General features: G+C 30.1%; 1 protein-coding gene across 1 annotated transcript in view; it reads left to right on the forward strand.

The window, feature by feature from the left end:
* LOC111028847 (E3 SUMO-protein ligase KIAA1586-like) overlaps positions 1–20586 on the forward strand; it is a 29932-nt gene that overhangs the window by 8601 nt on the left and 745 nt on the right. The gene's annotated exons all lie outside the window — the stretch shown is intronic.

Genomic DNA, 20586 nt, shown 5'->3' on the forward strand with positions numbered 1-20586 from the left:
GCAGTCGACTTTTTCTCGCGTTTTGTACGCAAGAGAGAACGTAGGTATACATTATATTTATGCATATATATATATATATATATGAACTTAGTTGCAGCCTTAACGAAACACTCGTGTTAACGAGACAAAAGTAGTGCTCGACGACAGTTGGCACCCGCTAATAATGAAAATTCAAACGTACCTATGACACACCCACCTAAACATACATACATACATACTTGGACGTACCTACATAATACCAAACCAGAGTCCCGCGTATATATTATGATATAATGATGATGTTAGTATTTGTTGTTTCTCTCATTGCAAACGCTATTGCGAAGACACCATTATTATAATATAATACATAAACGCGCGTCTGCACGTTTGTAACGCTGAACAAGTCAATCGACCGAACGCTATTATTTAAACCGGGTACATCAATTGGTGAAAGATGGGGGGGGGGGGGGGTTAATACAAATCACCAGCAAATGTTTTTTTTTAAATGTTTATAGGTTTTATCGATATGTCTGTAGTTAACAGAGTGAGTAAAATGAAGAATGTATCACAATTATATTTGTATACACATACCATACACACTACAGTGCGCCTGCGAGAAGTGTTATAGAAATAATGTAAAACTGTCTCGATATAAGCCCCTAACGGCCAAACCCTGTACATACCGGGTACAATATAATTAGATACCGACTAAGAGTACTATGTATATATAGTTTCACGATCTCTATGGGTATTTTACATTAATGAATTAGATTACCGTACCGAGAAGGTATATAATGCATAATATATACAATATATATATAACATATGTATGCGTGTAGGACGTAGCTAGGTGGCGGTACTTTGCTGCGACGCTTTCTGAGCTCTTGGTATAATGTAATCGCTTAAACCGTATAATACGGTTCGAAACCTAATTGCATTGTTATAATATGCTGTATGCGCTTATGAAGATAAGATTATCTTATAATAAAATAATAATTATAAAACAACTTTCAAACTCCGAGTTAGATGACATCAGTTTATTTCAAAACGAATGTAAACTGTTATATAGTTTTTCAATAATATAGGCTCATTTAGTGTCACTGCGACATCTGTGAATGTTTTTATTTTATACATATAAAATTATAACTTATTATTGTAAAATTTAACAGACCAACTATTTCTGCGAACAGAAGACGTCGAGTTTATTAAATAAAGTTTAAAGCAATAATTTTTCATTCTATAGAATTCGAGTAGCCGTGTTTGATATTAAACGTTATAAACAATAATTATTACATTAAAATGGAGAATATATTTAAAAAAAAAACCATTTCATTCCCAATAAATAACAGTCGTTTTAATCCATTATTAAAGCATGTGTATATTTTACATGATATGACTTAAAGTTACAATTTAAAATATTGATTTATAATTATACGTACATTTAAGCTAACGTTTTGGTCAAGTTTTATAACATTGGGAGATGGCCAAAAAAGGTTTGATTGTCAACAAGTAGGATACTTTTGTGTTTGAACCCAACTTGGAAATAATACTTATTATTCACGAAATATGGGCATGGGGAATATGTGACAAAAAAAATTTCAATTAAAATAAACATAATCTAGGTCAGAGGGTTCAAAATTAATTAAGTAATAATAAATACAAATGTACATGTATATTATTCATTAATATAATTAGGTACAGTGGTATTTACAACACGACTCTTAGCATATTACTAAACGTGTCCGTGCATAATATAAAGATCGGAATATAAAACATAACATTTTAATATAAATAATTAAACCAGGAATATTTTAAGCGATGTTAATTTACCAACTTTTTCAAATTAATTCATTAAATTCTATCTATGCTATGATGTATATAGAATAAACTTCGGAAGTTTGGATATAAAATGCATACATTTTATATCATAATTTTATTAAGTAATAAACAAAAGAATGCTGATTACAATTCACAAGATTTTTATTACTATAGAAATAAAGACAGAGTTAATGTTTTCAAGCTTTAAAAATCGATAATTTTTTCAAATTTGATTATATGTTTACCCAGACTAAATTTTTTTTTAACTTTTTGGCCCACCAAGGACTATTAGCATTTGTAATCCATACATGGTTTTAAATAGTAATATCACTATGATGTATTGAGTGATTTTACAAGCATGCTCACCTCATGCTTATTCTTTAATAATGTATTTATTCTGTTGGTAGTTTTTTAGATCATTTAGGACAAATTTAAGAAATTTCTTGTAGTAATAAAAACTTTCTTTCCAAATAAGAACCTGCACCTTTTTTATTGTGAATATTAAGCATAAAGTTTTTTGAAAATCTTATTGCAACTCAATCGAAATTCAAACGAGTAGTCTTATAGTTATATATTAATGTATTTAGTTTATAGTACAATATCCTCGAATAATTTTTACACATTATAAAATATTAAAAGATTTATATAAGTTGATATAAATTACAATTATTACAATAACCATACATTATGATTCACTCAAAAATTACGCATATCATACTCATAACAATTCACAGTAAAATAGGGTGGTTCTAATTTGAAAACAAGGAGCCTGTATTACTACAGAACACTGCTTATAAATTACATAGGTACTTATAGGTACCTATTTAAAAATACGTTCTTCGAGGTATATTTAAAATTCCAAGTCAGAATAAAAATGGAAAGACATGCTTGGTGAATGCATGTACTTTGCAGGGACAACCCTGTACATACAAATAATAGACATGACCCTCTGCAGGGCATATCTACGTATATCTACTAAAACGTACTATTAAATTAACATATTATATTATAGCTGTAAACCAAACGTATATCCAAGCCATAAAAGACGAACGATACTTAACATCGATTAATGTCTTCTTTTATTTATGTGGATCCCACCACTCTCAGCCACTCCACGCCATCTACAGACGACCGAATGTCTATGTATACAGCCACAGCGTATCGGCATTTTCTATATACTACATATAATAGAGTTTTATTGCATCAATCAAAATTAGTAGGTATCGTTTTGTTCGCTAGAGGTTAAAAGCGTTTTCCATTTCCAAAGGATTTCGGTTAAAAGCTTACCCATTGTTGTGCAGAATGTGGGAAAGAAAGAACCATTTTATTGTGTACTGCAGACCGCGGCGAAATACGACGACTGTACGGCATCGGCAGCAGTAGCTGCAAGCAGCCACAGCACGGAGATAAAATACTTTGTACGCTACATACAATTTTATACACGAATATATGGTATACATACACACGCTGTTGTACTTCTTTTACTACATATATATATATCCAACAAATACTAGTTTTTCTTCCGTCGTTCTTGACTGCTGCAGTTTATAATCCTCTTTCGGCGGTCAATAAATCCTTTACGCTTCAAACCGACGACCCCATCGCCCTCGTATGCGCGCACACACACACACACACACACAAATTATGTCTATAGTCACATCCAGTGTGCTCTTTTTTATACTTCTCGTCGTTACCATACGCTACAAGATTCCAAAAAAAAAAAAAATAATAATAAAACAGAAATCTATTTAAATGTCTACATACATATATATACACATCGATATGGTATTGTTATACATTATATACGTATATAGAAAAACGACACTATACTGTATAATGTAAATATATATGTATTTAATAACAATGTACGTGTAAGTTTTAGCATTATTATACGGCCGGATGAATATATAAATCGCTTAAAACCGATGTTACGAAAAAAAAAATTAATACAAATCGATTTTTGAGAATGCAAAACGCAACAACTGTGAATAGGTAATATCAAAAGGATAATATAAAAATAAAAAGGGTGAAAAAAATATTGACGAGGGTGCAGACAAAAATATTATAACGAAAATTGAAAATTATAATATTTTATATAATACACATTCTTAGGTAAGTAGGTATTTCAACGGAAAAAAAAGGTACCTAGGTATAAGTTATATAATAGTATGACTTTCGAATTATTATTCGCAGTGGAATGGGTTAATTCGTATAGTACTTATGTATTTTAAATGTGTACTTATAATAATGTATAATACATTATAATACTTATGTACATTTAAACCAACCTCGTGTTATACGACTTTTTTAACTACTGAACGGTTTGAGGGATTAAATTTTGTTATTATTTTTATTATTAGGTATATAACTATATTTATTACGACGGCGCTTAATCATATCAAAAACGGAAATATACTACTCAATTTAAATAAAACTGCAGGGTAATCACTCATTCAAAATCTACGTTAAAGACTGCTCAACACAAATATATTTTTTTTTAAAGGCCAAACACTCAAACGTTGGTGAAAAAAATACAACAAAAAACGCAGTTAACTAAAAAAAAGTAAAAATAATCGATACAACAATTTTAATTCCTCTTTATTTTTTTCTCTTTCATAATATATAATATATACCTACCAGTATTAAAAACATTTCCTCTTATCTATAACTTTAATCTATAAAAAGGAAAAATGTATACATAAGTGCGTAGGTATATTGTATAAAGAGTGATTTAGCTACTACGAGTCCGACAGTATTGTAGTGAGGAGGTAATAGAGTTTCTATCACACACACACACACACAGGCCATCAAACACAATCGCGACTATAGCTCATATTTGTAGTTTCTGATAATCACCAACTTGCATATTTATCAACCACAATTCTGAACAATCCCAAGTATGGGCGGCACTTGAAAACATACTATAGAAGGTGCGGGAATTCACAACAGTGAAATAATGTGCGTGGGGCTTCACCCCTCACCCCCTTAACTTCACACACGTCAAGATGTCATTGATAATCATTCTACATTTTCAAATTGCATTTTTCAAGCGACAAAACATCCGTAAGAACGTAAAGTATGCTAATTATTATAAACTGTAAATTAATGAGCATTAACAAGTCAACCTTAAATTAAATTTTAATACAAACTTAATTTTAGCTATAAGTTTAATAAATTGAAATTTAACTATCTTTAACTATGATAAATATTAAAATTTGTTTTTCTCATAAGTACCCGGTAATAAATTACGGGCATAATTTTTATCACGCTCTCTACACATTAAATATTTTTAAAATAGGAATGCAAATTGATAAGACGACATTGCAGTATTGCACTATAATATAAGTACACTTACGAACCAAAATTTTTCTTTTGCCACCTTGCATACTCTTTTCTCGGGATGGTAAGAGCAAAATAATCGTTTTTCCCCTCAAACATAGTACCAGGAAGAGCAATGGATTCACATATCCTCAAATACCAAAAGCCCAATAATATGTATATGTAATCGTCAATGTCAAAAACCCTGAAAATGTAGGTACTGACTAGGCAATGTCAGTAAAACCAATAATGCCAGACACCTGTTACTGAAGGTAATGGGTGTATATTTCTGTAATTTACGGATAAGTTTAGTCAATGTCATTTATCGGTATTTCGGATAAGATGGTTATCAATTCATCACTCGTGAAACTTTATATTATTTGGTGTGGTGTGTAACTTTTGTGGGGGGAGGAGACCCCGAGGACATGTACAAATTAAAAAAAAAGTTTTTTTTAGAACGAAAGAATAACAATAGTTTTGGCATCGCTCATGCAAATACCTGCTAATTACATATTGAAATGGCATAAATTAACTTTAGTTACCTATAGGTACCTATGTAAAATAAGAAATTTAAACATGTTCAAAAGTTATATCTCGCGTGTATCAATAAATATCAGACATAATTTTAAAATGAATATTTTTTTTGATTTTAAGCTTAAATCAAAATAATGCTAAATATTAACAAACAATGTTTTTTAAGCATTTCAATGAGGGAAATCTCGCATATATTCAAAATGTCTAAGAATTCACATTGTGCAAATTAATAAACTAATATATGTTTATGATTATAATAGAAGGTATTAATTTTATTAATAATGTATAAAAGTAGTAAGTATAATAATTAATAACGTAATAAACCTACATGATTTTGTCGATTTAAGTAATATTCTTATAAATAAATTAAATAATGACTGTAAATTTTAGTTATTTTATGTGTGTCATATTGGCCAGCGAAATTTTAATACGTATACCTACTGTACAGTAAAAAAATGTATGTAAGTAATTTTCAAAATTAATAATGCTGGCACTCTTCAAAATCCTAGAAAGACTAATGGTCTAGGCAATATCAACATAGCCTAACCGAATTGGCCATGGTCAATAATTACTGATTACAGATGTCGACAGCAACGTCATATACATTATGAACTATTCGATTTACCTAACTGATTAATTTATTATTATTTATGTTCTATAGATAAATATTAAATCTGACAATTTATTTTATGTTGGTTGAAAATCCCATTGAAATTACATTGAAAGACGTATTATATTAATAATATATTATACAAAAACAAATATGTAAAAATGATTAAGCATAACTCTCCTAACGACATAAACCACTATATTTACTCTGAATCCAACAATAGAAAAGTAAAAATCCATTGATATAATATGAATTTAATTTATGATTGTATATGATGAAATCATCGTTTTTAACAATAAATATTTATACACTTTTTAAAACCTAGTCTGTCGAGTTATTTCCGACTGAAGAATTTTGAAATACAGCTGAATATGTAATAAATATAATATTATGCTATATAGCTGATATCAAACACGTGTACTTATATTTATATGAACACAATTGTGCGTGTGCGTGCGATTAATAACAGATAACACTGAAGTAGAAAAATCACTTGACGCAAATTATATTTACACTTGGCGACGACTACGACGATTGATAAATTATTTGTTAACTGAATTCGTCCGTCAGCGTTTGCATTATTCACGCGGGTATTTATGAATACGTTAAAAATACTGAAATCCTGAAATCCTGAAATCATCGTTCATTCGGTACCTACGCAAAAATATTCTAAGTCTATCGAATCGGATCTTTAAAAACATTTTATGCGTAGGTATTTACACATCATATATTTATATGTTAGATGAATGCGTCGGAAAAACGCGATCGCGGCGTTCGCGCAATACGTTAAAAAAAAGAAATTTCCCGCGTAATCGAAACTAAAACGGGCTTACAAGTTACACACACACACAAAATATATATATATATATATCTCCATGGAAACACGAGTTTGAATAATTAATTAGAACACCGCCGATTTGAAACCATTTCCATATTATTAAAGGAGCGGCGAAAAAACGTGTATCTACATTATACACATATATATATAAGAAGAGTTTGCGAGTGTATATGCAGAGATAAAAATAATAAAAAATTACTTGACAACCCATTATTGGAGTAAAAAAACAACTCTGCGAAAATAACACGTACAACGTATACATGTATTTCTAAACAGTATGCTCCACCCGATAATGTATACAGTATTTAATTGGGCTGTGCACGTTTTATCATGATAATCAACCAAAATAGTAATTTGTTACATTTTTCAATCAAGTCTGAATAAAATATGGGCCAACTCAAATGGTTGAATTCGAAATGAATGTACGGTGTAGCTATTAAATATTATAATTAGAGCACGTTGGCTATAGCACGCGTGTGAAGTGCAAATATGTTCATTTTAAAGAAAAGTTAACTACAGGGTACAGAGTAAAGGTATAGTTAAATTTACGAATATGTATTTTTGAAACCTATCATTTGGAAGACTTTGAGTTTATTTTTTTTTTTTTTTTTAATACAGCTTTATTTTTAATTAATAGGATTGTATAAAATGTAAAAAACAATATTTATGAAAATTGTTACTGGTGGAGGCGGTTGGTTTCGAAGTCGATAAATTGTGTACGCCATTTGTTTGTTATTACTATTATTTTATTGGAAAAATAAACATCCAGTATGCTGTGCAATGTATACACACATAAGCTGAACTATCTCCGAGAACATAATAATAAAACGAAAGCTGTTGGGTAGCCGAGACTATCATTTTCCCAAACGGTATATTACACGAATACATAGGGTGTGCAACGGCATTTTGTCCACGATGGTCCGCTTACCCTACACTGGAAAACGCTACGGATCGTAATCTGTATATATAGTAGAGTACACTATATAAGTATACAATTCACATTCGGACCGAAACCCTCCCGGCCGAAGTTTTCAAACGCTCCAATTGGTAGCCAAGCACGTATAATAATAATAATAATAATAATAATAATAATTCTTTGACATGAAACGAGAACCCTGGGCCGGAAGTTATTTACTATATATATATATATAGGTTATTCACAACTCCACCGAATTCAATATGGTCGTCGTCGACAGAATAATGCTCTAGAGCGTATATATATATATATTACACTTGTGGTTTAACGCAAATAGCCGCCCGGACTTGACCTCGTTTTTTAAAATTTTTTTACGAACGCGTGCTTATACGCAATGTCATTTTTCAGTGTTTTTTAAATAACGTTTGAGAGCTCATACACTTTTATGTTTGTACGCACAATTTCAAAAACGTTACTACTAGCGATATGTACACAGTCATAAACTCATATATTGATACATCTACAATAGCTCATGCTGTTTAAAATTTTTTTTTGTTAGGTACCAATATAATGAATAGTAGATAATGCGAACTCAAGCCAATTTTCTTTATAAAAATAAAAACTTATTTTAAAAATGTAAATACATTTGACGTTAAGTACAATTATATACATATTATATTTTCATATTATTAAACAAAGCTGCCGAAGATAACTTTGAGTAAAAAAAAATAATTTGTATAAAATTAATGAATTTATTAATATTCATAAGCGCAGAGCGCTCCGATTTTGCTTACAGACAAATATGATGAAGTTAAATCGAGTAATAAATTCCAAGTTAATTCCACATCAAAGGAGAATAATGATATTGTATTTTAGGTATTTTTTCTTATTAATCAACATAAGCATAAAATTGTTGTGATGTTCATTATAAATAACGAGTCACGCAGACACTGTGTGTTGTATAACGAAAAAGTTATATTTTTTCATGGAGTCATTAATTAAATAATAATATATTATTATAATGTGTGAGTTTCACGTATTTGTAAATTAAACAAAAATTATCCCCTGGACAGAAAAAAAACATAGCATTGTTGCTATTGTACGCGAAACAATAATATATATTATACATCTACCGAAGTTAAAAAAACAACCACAACAATTATGTACGTTTTAATAATAAAAAAACGAACAATGGACATTATTTATACCTATATTATATGTCATTGTGTAGTTATCATTTATGTCGTGTGTATGTATATAAATAACGCATCATAATAATAATTCATATTGGGTAAACTACCCAGGGTAGGTGTATCAGCGACGGTTTATTTATGTTTTCGAGTACACCTAAATAAAAATCGGATTTAAAAAACGGTCTCCAAGCTGAACCAGCTAACGAGAATCCACCGCAAGTTTTACATCAATACTGGTACGCAGTACACTGTATACCTACATATATCTGCAGTTACACGCAGTACAAGTATATATACACGTATTCACTACGGCGTCCGTGGAGGGAGAGTATAAAAGTTTTTTCCGCTCTCGTTGTGTATATATATATGTCTATTTCATTATACAGGTATATATAATATACATCTACTGCAGCTGCTCTTCTTTCTTCCTCGCAGAACAGACTGTATATAGTACGTATACGTACTCGCCAAACCGTCATACACCCCACGCTCTGGTCGTGAGACACACACACACACACACACACACACACATACATACAAATGCGATCACACGGTGACTGATAAGTTTTGGGCCAGGAAAAAGACCGTGGCACACACACACACACACACACACACAGGCGTCGTCGACAGCTGCAGGTAAAGTCGGCAGCCGACGAGTGAGAACATGTATATAGTGTATATATATGTAGAATAGTCGGAAACCGCCCTCGCACTGGAAAAAGGGTTAGGGGGTGCGCGCGAGTACGGCGAGAGAGAAATGAGTTTTAAAAAATTCAAATCCTACTCGGCCGCCACGGCAGTGGTGGTAAGTCGTGTGGCCGGCGGCGAGGAGTGGGTCGAGGGTTGAAAAAGCGGCGGATCGAATTCCCGCTCGGCGGCGGTATACACGGCAACGGCCGCGGGTCTCTCTCTCTCTCTCTCTCTCTCACTCACTCTGGTCACGAGTACAAAAGGTGTGTCCGAAAAGACCAGTAGCGGCGGCGGCGGCGGCGTCACGTTCGCCCGCCATCACCATCGCTGCCGCCGCCGCCGCCGCCACCACCACCACTACCACCGCCGCCACGTTACGACCGCCTAGGTAGTCTTTATATTATTATGATGATTTTTTTTTTCCACTCTCTCGGCATTCTCTCTTTCCGCCGTTGCAGCCGCCCTGAATCCGCCGCTAACGACGGGGCACTGCAAACGCAGCCCGGCAACGCCACCAAACGGCAGCCCGACTTAGCTACGCGGTACACGCGGTGACGGGCGGCGGGCGTATCCGCGGCGGTGGACCCCGGACCCGGCGTACAGCAGCGTAGCGCCGGCGCGCAAAGTCCGCGGCGGCGGCGTTGGCGATCGATACGCTCGCGCTACACACGCCTCCGTGACCCCGCCGCACGCCGTCTCGCGCCAAAACCCGACCGTAATGTTTTTTTTCCCCTTTTCAACCACCCCCGCGGCGCACTCGCAAACCGCGCTTTGTCATTTCGAGTATATAGGAGGCACGCATATGCCACCTAAACGAAATCCGATGTGAGCGATATATATACATATATATATATGTCTTCTATGATTATGTCCCGGGTACGTGGAGCATATTGCGCACGGTTTAACAGGTGTGTCGCGACATCGGCCGCGATAATATTATCCGGAGCGGTATACCGCAAAAGGGCGTAGCGAATCGGACTCACAGCCCGCGCTCGATGACTGCTGCTACACTGCAACAGCCATCGTACCAATATACATCATAATATCATTATGAAGGCATAATATTTTATAAAAAATATACCTGCCTCACTCGCCCGTTAGTTTTTTTTCGTACTGCAAGGAACGGACGTTCAGACGTTATTTTGAATTGTATATTTAAAATCATTATATATATAATGTTACACCCCCGCGATGATTCAATCGTTTTACCAGCCTTTTTGGAGACAAACCAATACATTCATTTATATGTGTACGCGTCTTGTCCCGACACACGTATATACCTAAATAATATTTATTGTTGTGTGATGACCGGGTTTTCGAGGATGAAAAATATAATAATTTACGAACGCAGAGGTGGCGGGGCTTGTCGAACCGTTTTGCGTCGTGTCGAAAATTTCAATAATCTTTTTGTACTCCCTCTGCTTTTCCTACGGCCGAAACCCCGTCCGCCACCGCCCCAATTCCTGCAACGTTTCTCCGTCGTCAACATTACGTCCCAAATGCTTCGATCAATGTCCCACTTTCCAGCATTAAGAGACATTTGTAACCCAACCGAGCGCTAGTCCCCGGAGCATGATATTTGTATCAATGTATTGACTATTTATTTATACACATATATACACCACATATGTATACACAACGAATATACGACTACACAAACAAAACAAATACGATTGTATATATCATTTATCATATAGTAACACTTTACAGATACAGAAATAATCCGAAACAAATTGTCATGTTTAATAAGCGCTTTAGAAAATACATAAGAACTACTACTAGAATATAAATCAATATACATATAAAAAATATTAATTTGAATATATTATATGAAAAAATACATAGTCAATATTTAGAATATGTACATAGAAAAAATTAACATCGTATAAAACGGGTGACGTATACGTTTTAACTACAAAAACAAATGTCATTAGCAGTTAAAAATACATAGGTATTAGGTAACTTCCACTTCACATTTAACGAAATATACCTACACTTTGAAACGTGTTACAAATTTTACTTCAGAGTACACAAGGTATATGTTGTTCAGTTGCATTCTTTTTCTTTTCAACTACTTGTATTTGGTTTCACTGCATGTGATATTTTATAGTTAACGGGTCTTAATATTACGTAATCGATCTTAACCGAACAAAATTTCGAAGTCAACCAAGTTAATGGACAAGTGACAAAAACTTCCGCAAACATCACTATAAAGTTTAGATGATCGGACATTTTTAGAAAATATACCCTATGTAATTATAGAAATACGAAACTAAAAATTAATTCGATTAACCAAATGTATCCAGCAGGCAGCAATTAATCATAATTAGATTTGAAATGTGACATGCAGTTCAAAAATATTTATTGTGATATGATACAAAATAATAATTATAGAGAAATAACAAATTTTAATTTAAAAAAATACACACGTTTAAAATAAAATAATTATTTTGTAATAATATAAATATATAACACATTTATTATATCAATTTGCATTGAAATAATGCTACAACTTGTATTGTTTATATACAAGACTAAATAGTATTCAAATAATAATTGTATTTACTCAACATAAAACTTTAGATATTTAAAGATAAATAAATAGAGCAATGCATTAATAAAGTAAAAGGTCTATATCAGTTAATAATATCAAATTATGCATTTTCATGTTGAGGGTACAAATAAAAATGAATTTATTTTTTATAACAATAGTAGAAACACACCATGAGATTTTGTGATACTGAATGCAGTAGTGATATTAAATTGCCTATACAAAGTGCCGTCTTAAAATAATATAGAATATTATTGTTATAATAATAATAAATTATAGTCTTACAAGAGTCAGCAATGTATACAAATCTTTATAAACTAGAATACTTCAATAATTGGACAATGTCATTCATAATAGATTTCGATAAAAGCAATTAAATTAACTCCATGAAACACAAGTTCAAAAAAATTAACAAAATCTATTTTTGAAACCTAAGTATTTTCTTAAATTGTCATATACATATACAGCATATTAATGAATAATGAATATTCAAATGTAATAATACATAGAGCCTTAGCGACCACTTTATTTATAATGTTAAAAAAAAATAATTAAAACCTGTTGGATTATATAATCGAAGCAAAATCCATAATAATATCGATCATGTACTTTAACATACATCACTATTGACTATGTATTTTATAATATTAGGCGCGGTCAACCGTTTTTCGTGCGTGGATAAGGGTGCATAATATTTTATACTTGATCTGAATTTCATTCCAATGTCAACTATTATATATTTATACAGCTTTTACTTTAGCATAATACATATGTTCAGCTATTATTATATATTCTTTGACCGTGCAACTGGTTTATCGTTAATAAGGTCGTTAATAATAGTTCATAAGATCAAGCTGTTTTTATAGAAACTGTTTTGTTGTGTATTTCAAATTCACTCAAATCAGTAGAATAAAATATAAAAGTGGCTCGTTATATTCACATAACATTTCAATCACTTTTTTTAAGAAATATTGTGGTAGAGCATGTGGAATGTATATGGCGGAAACAATTAATTAATTAAGATATTATTATTGGTAATAAATATGAGTATGTAATATATTATATTAGACAAATTATGATTTAATATATTAAAAGCTGTAAAATAAACACAATATAAAGTGACAATATAGAATCTAAAACTCCAAAACATGTTTCAACTTGCATTTTAAATTCTAAAAAAAACAGAGAAGTAGCTCTACTGCAAATAGTTGATCATATTTAAGGAGGTAACTGTACTGAGGATATGTTTAATTTAAAACCAATTATCAATCTTTGTATACAAAAAACGAGACCTACATAGAGACCTATATTTTAAGTGGTATTTTTTTTTTTTGGTTTCATTCTGTGTAGTATGTTGTATATTAAACTTATATACGTAATAACAAAAATGTTATGACCCTGCGATTTATATGGAATAAAAATTACAAAAAATGACTAAAACTGTTATTTTTTGTTTACATATGTATTTTTATCAAAATTTGAACCTCAAACGTCTTTAAAAAATTGTGCAAATTTCTTTATTCGACGTTTTAGGGTTTTATTGGAATAACTTCGAGGAATTTTGAATTATATTTTCAGGGAAGATAATTAAAAAATAACAATTTTTATGAATTTTTTACTACCTATAAAATAATTTACAATTTGTGATTTCAACAAATTTTGTCAAAATTTGAACTACAACTGCTGGTCAAAAAAAAAATTCCTAATATTTTCATTATTTTTACGTACACTGAAAACGTATATGGGAAAATGTAAATATTTTCCAGGGGTTTTTACCAAGCATACAATTTTTATCAAAACTTATAAAAAACAATTCATAAATAGCTTAAAATTCATCTCAATGTACATTTATATAACTGTGTATGGAAAACAATTAATTGAGTAATATTGAAATGTTTCTAGTGTCTACGATTAATGGTTTCTGAAATGCAATAAAAAAACCAATATCGTTTGAGGGAATATTGTTATTTTACTTCAATAGATCATAAAAATGTATGTGAATTTAAGCTTAACTTTTTTTTAAATTTGATTTATAAAAACTTATAGAGAATCTCTTACCTATTAATTTTTCACATGGATGTTTAAAAAACAATTTTAAGAATTTTAAACATCGAAACAATTCATATATTTGCATGATTTTAACAAATGTCGTACAAACTTTAATTTTTAAAAAAGGGGTGACTTTATTTTGACATTTTTTAATTGTAGTAAGGGCAACTTATATAGAACCTTGTACTACATTTACAAGCACTTTTACTCTCAAACAAAAATTCCATCACACATAAATCGAGAAAAGCTACAAATTCGAAAATTTAAAATGTTTTCATAATTATAAATAGCACACAGTAGACCAAATTTTTGAAAAATATATCATGCAGAGTAAATGCTAATATGAATATTTTGTTAAATGTTCAAACTTAAGTTATTAATTTTTCAAAGCCTGTACTTACACACACAAACACACACACACACACACACACACAATTTTATCTTCTTAAATTATTAGCACTGAAAAAATAAATAAAAGAGTAAAACCCAAAAAACCATATTAGAAAACTAAAACAAAAATAAAGAGAAGATTGTACATGTTATGATAAATAACTTAATGTAATTGCACGTGAAAAGAAAAGTTTTAATGACAGTGAATGTGTTAGAAATTTAAACTGCAGTAAAAGAGTTGATTCCAGATAAATTATCAATGTTTGAAGACACCAGTTGTCTCAAAATACATGTACAAAATAACATTAACGATGAAATGTTTAGGTAGTAGTTGAGTGCCTAATGGCACCCAACTTGTTTGTCATTTTCTAGTTTTGATGATAGTACCTATACTGCAAATTTGACAGACACAACACTACTACTATTAATAATATGTATACGTTAAATAAACTAAAGTTATTATTTGACTGGATGTTTAACTAGCTCGTTTTCATATTTGTTTGAGCCATACAATTATACGTGATAGACCTAGAATAGAAGAAGATATGTTTAATAAAGACCTGCCATATTTTGAAATTCTATGAGTTTGAATAAGAAATATCTTTAATTTTACCAAAAAATTCGAGATTATTTGTGGATATCAACAAGACAAAATCAATTTGGTGTTCAAAAATATTGAAAAATCACTTTCGATTGTCCTACTGATTGCACTTATAATTTTTGGTAAGGATCAGAATTCACTACCCTATACAATTCACCATACATACACTTCAAAACTAACCAAAGAAAAACAAGCTTGAGTCTCGAATTAATTTCAAATGTTTACGTATGTATATTTTGAAACCCAATGATTTTATAATTTATTAAGTATTTTTACTTCAGTGCAGTACCTGCATAGTGTGCCTTCTGCTCACTGCATGTCATATACATATTAATAGAATAATTAAAATATTTAACTTTTTAATTTATCACAAACAATTTCAATTTTAATAACATACATTAAAAAAACTAAGTTAAGAACATTAGAACAAAAGGATAGGTAAGTGACAACGAATAAGTTGAATTATGAACAAAGGTTCACTGTACAATTTTCAGTTAAAACATTCATACTGCAGTTTTATTTCCTTTGTGCTGGTCATTATTATTTTATTTTTACAAATATTTAACATGGTTTATAACATAACTCATAATTTATTTCAAATTATTATTTAAAAAACAAGCATCACTTATTATAGCACATAGAAAATATTGTACAATAATTCTATAGCGACTTCCAACGTATAATTTAACTTCATTAATTAATTTAAAAAAAAAAATTTATTATTACCTACCCGGTTCATTGTGACGTTTATATTTTTAATAACAAAATATTAAAAGTATTTAAAATTATTTTATAAACTATGCATTTTCTCTACTAACTTCTATCTAATTATAAAAATTACTTTAATGTCACCTGATACGCATGACAAAACTATTCAATTTAATTTATTTAACATCATTATGACGTCAAGATAAAATATATAACTCATTTGTACGTTAGAGCCTTAGTGGTACCTACCTAGTATACAAATAATTAATAGAACTTAAGACATAATAAAAAATTAGGTGTATACGTGTATTATATATTATATCCTATACCTAGTTAAAGTATGCAACAACATTTGTATTAGACTTTTTTTTAATCATTTTTAATTTTATTAGGCACGACCAATTTGCATATGAACAAAAACGTTTACATACGATATGTACCTATAGATATCTACGTGATTTAAATTCTAAATAGAAGCTTTTTTTGGTTTAATAACAATGAATGATTTTTATTTTAGGAAAATACCTTAAGTAACTCAGAGAGAACAATTCCCACACTTGGAACTGCATACCCGTATAGATTACCTTTATTTTTTAACGTAATAATAACTAATTACTGTATGTATAAGTAATTTTGAAAGTCCGGTACCATCTGCACCAGAGGAATTGACTCAGGCTATTAATATAATGCATTCACAGGTTTCTTTTACATAATTTAATGAATTCAGTATAGTCAAAAATTGTTTCGCATAAATTCCAGTGCAGATAAAAAAATCAATTTGACATACTTTGTAATTACATATTATTTAAAAGTTTAAACATGTAACTATAAATTATTTTCAAATAGTTTTATAACGGCATAATTTTTAAGTAACTGTATCCTCAGCTATTTAACTGAATGGGAAATAGTATCTTTAAAACCTTATACATATTACATTTTACCACACACTACTCCCCTAATAATTTACCCCAGATTACGGTTATGGCTAACGTACAAAAGTGCACAATAATACGTACATTTTTTGATTGGGAGAATTGAAGGATATTTATATTTGACCTTTTAGCTGTACGCCAAAGTTGGATGGTGGATACCATACGTCATGACCAGTCTTTTTTTGGAGAATTATATTATTGATTGGCAAGGGATGATTTATAATAGATATTAGTAGTAGTTATATAGAAGTATATCATAGATGTGACTATAAATTTGATTTTGGACATTTTTATCTTTATTCTCAAAAGTTGGGGCCAGTTTTGGAGATTCAATAGATGATGGTCGTTTATATAATTGAGGGGTGATTAGTGTCTGATGGGAAGAAATTATAGCTGTATCATCAGCAAAAGTAGCAAAATGAGCATCATACGAGTGTGGTATATCAGAGAAAAAAATGTTATTTTTAAGGTAAGGCTAACAAACAAATATGACGTAATAATTTCAATACCTTTGCCCTTTGATTGTTATTGTTTGAAATAAAACTATTAAACCGAGAACTATAAAAGTAATTTTGACAAAGGTTTAATAAAATATTTTAAATAATATAATCAAAAATAATAGGCCTAACCTATAGGTAATTTAGTACTTTTGCAATTTTAGAAGTTTTAAGTGGATGTTTTTACATATTTTGACAACTTGAAATACATAAATGAATGCATATTAAATTGCTTGTATATTTTTAATAATGATACTAAAAATGTGAATTATTTTACCACTTCAACATTTTGTACATTTCAATTTTTAGCTTTTGAGAAGAGCGATGAATGTATTGATTTTACAATGAACTGTGATTATTTTGTCTGTCATCACTTTTTGGATCAGTAAACATGCTTTGACTTTCAACATCAATATATTTTCTGGTATGAATGTGAATCTAGTCGGTACCTTTTGGAGAGTTAAGAGTAAACAATTCCCAATACTTTTTTTGATAATAATTATTGGGACAACCCAAAAAAATAGGAAAAACGAGAATATTTATGCAAATCAGTGTTTGACAAAATCATTTTTCCTATTTAGTTGCCACTAAGCACAAAAACTAAAACCGAAGATACTTGAAATTTTCACCAAATCATAATAACAAATCATATCCGTTAAAAATTACCTGAAGTAAGTATATTAATTGGTTTAGTGGAGGAAAATAATTTCAATCAGGTAAATTTGTAAGGCTATACATTGACTACCTATGTTTTATAACAAAAAATCAATTATTAAACCTACCAAATCTGGTTACCTACATGTTTACGATTACCCAACACTTTATTCTACATAGAATTTCTATTTGTCGTGATGTTATAGGTATAAACTATTTTTCAAGTGACTTACACGATCGCATTCACGATTTGTCCACTTGGTTGGCAAAGTATCAATTTTCAGAGTTGTGGCTCAATACGTCGCACAACTAAGTTGGCAGGCTTAGGCGATACCGCAAAATTGTGTAAATAGCGTAAGCATTAAACTACCCACAGCCCTCCCCCTTCATCAACCATACGCTGTACTTCAACAAGTCGTACAATTTCACATTTATGTCTGATTAAACTTCAAACGAAAATAAATATATAATATATATATAATAATTTAATATATTATAATTTTTGTTTAATGTTCAGATTTTTTATTTGACATTTTCAAAAGCTGAAAAACAGCAATTAAATTGTTTTGAGAATCTTGAACTACCAAAAAATATTTTTGGTTATAGTTTAATTTCACACTCAATAGAACATACAAATTAAATATTAGATTCAGTGGAAACGCGAAAGATTAATTGTTATTTGTCGTCGTTATTTATTGTAATGTAAACTATCGCGCTATCTGGCGATCAACTTAGCGAAAAATCGTACTTTTTGGCTTAATATTTTCAGGTTGTTTAACAGAGATAAAACCACATAAATTAGCTAAACCTACTCGTTTTATCTAATCTAGAAAATAATATTAAACACTTACCATTTTTATCTTTTTTTCCATCATCGGGCTAATGACGCACAAATGAGACGTCTCTCTATAAAAAAAAAAATATATATATATATATATATATATATATATATTTATATATATATATGATATTTACATGATATTGATAATTGGACATAAAATATACTGATTAGAAATATTATTAATAACTTCTAAAACAATATTAATAGATTAAATAAAATATAATAGCATTAAGCCCATTATTTTTAGTTATATGCTGCATGTGAGTTGTAGATTGGCAATTTTAGATAATTGCTGATAAATAGATAATTAAGTTTAAGCTTTTGAAGTAAGAATTAAAATAACATTAAAAGGCAGAATTTAACAGTGGTACAATTAATATGTTTTCTAAAATGTATCCAAAAAAACATAACTATAGATAAATATATTATTATACATGTTATTAGGTATAAAATGTATATCAACTACAAACATTTAAAACTAGGTACAAACAAAATGCTAATAGGGATAGGTCGTCAGAATCCCTCATTAGTCATTGTTGATTAATAATAATTATTAAAAATATTATTTTATTTATACTTATTGGATAGATATTCTACACTAACACAACTTTCACCAAATATGTTGGAAATTTATATTTTAAAAGGCTTATCATTCAAAATTGAAAATTAATTGCATTTTCCTAAATAAAATCTATGGTTTAGTAAGTTTAATATTCAAACAATCGCCATTTTTATTTAGTTATTTTATTAAATAAAATACCTATACATTGTAAAATATAAAGGGAACATATATTTCATTTTTTTCCAATAGATAGTATACAAGGTACCTATTTAATATTCATGGGTAATTTGTATATTTGCATATAGTGAATTTGCTATGAAAAAAAAACCACTACTGGGTACATAGCACCTGTCCTGTAGATGTGTAAATCGGGCTAGTCACACTGTAACACCAACTGTATCAACAAACAATTTGTGGGTGCTCAGTATTTACACTATGCACATTTCTCGAGACTTTAAGGCTATAGCAAAACATTTAAGTATTCAAAGAAGGAGTATTGAAATTTTATTGAAAATTATGTACATGAACTTTTTTTTTTAAGAAAACTGGTATTCTGCCATACAAATCTGAATATTTAAATTGCATATATCATGACAACAGGCTGTTGATAGGTGATGCTTAAAATAAAAATATTGTCTTAATGTGCTGTTGGCAAGAGCATTACTATATACCTATTAGAGAGTATAATTAGCAATATATATAATATATCGATTGGTGCCAATATCCAACACCACTGAAGACAGCTACTTTTCAAATTGTTAATAATACAAACGTAAAAACGGATTATTAATGTGATTGTTTTATCTTTTATTACATTGATAGAAACAAATAATATGTATATGTTCTTTTCATAAAGCACAAAACAACATTAATGAAGTAATGTTATCAAAACATGTATACTTACA

Source organism: Myzus persicae, unplaced genomic scaffold, assembly GCF_001856785.1.
Source record: "Myzus persicae strain clone G006 unplaced genomic scaffold, MPER_G0061.0, whole genome shotgun sequence".
NCBI lineage: Eukaryota > Metazoa > Arthropoda > Insecta > Hemiptera > Aphididae > Myzus > Myzus persicae.